We start from the raw sequence: 490 nt of genomic DNA on the forward strand, positions 1-490 counted from the left end.
ACGAGGGGCAGACAGGTGATGGGGATAACTAATAACAAGGAACAGGTGATACTAATAATGTGAAAAGGAACTGGAAGGACCAAATAAGGAAAACAGGAACTCAACAGGAACATACACGTGACAGATCGCCGCCCCTCCCGGACGGCGCGTCCCGCACCGTAACAGTACCATTGGGGAGGGAGCCTCCAGGGCGGATCAGGAAGCCATGGCGGAGCCGGGGACTCGGGAGGCCATGGCGGAACAGGGGACTCGGGAGGCCATGGTGGAACAGGGGACTCGGGAGGCCATGGCAGAGCAGGGGCCTCGGGAGGCCATGGCGGAACAGGGGACTCGGGAGGCCATGGTGGAACAGGGGGCTCAGGTTGCCATGGCGGAGCCGGGGAATCAGGAGCCCTCCGTGGGCTCTCCTCGGGAACAGGAGCCCTCCCTGGGCTGAACTGGGCATCTGGAGCCCTCCCTGGGCTTAACGGGGAAACAGGAGCCCTTCCTG

This window comes from Sinocyclocheilus rhinocerous, unplaced genomic scaffold (assembly GCF_001515625.1).
Source record: "Sinocyclocheilus rhinocerous isolate Xijiao unplaced genomic scaffold, SAMN03320098_v1.1 scaffold1279, whole genome shotgun sequence".
NCBI lineage: Eukaryota > Metazoa > Chordata > Actinopteri > Cypriniformes > Cyprinidae > Sinocyclocheilus > Sinocyclocheilus rhinocerous.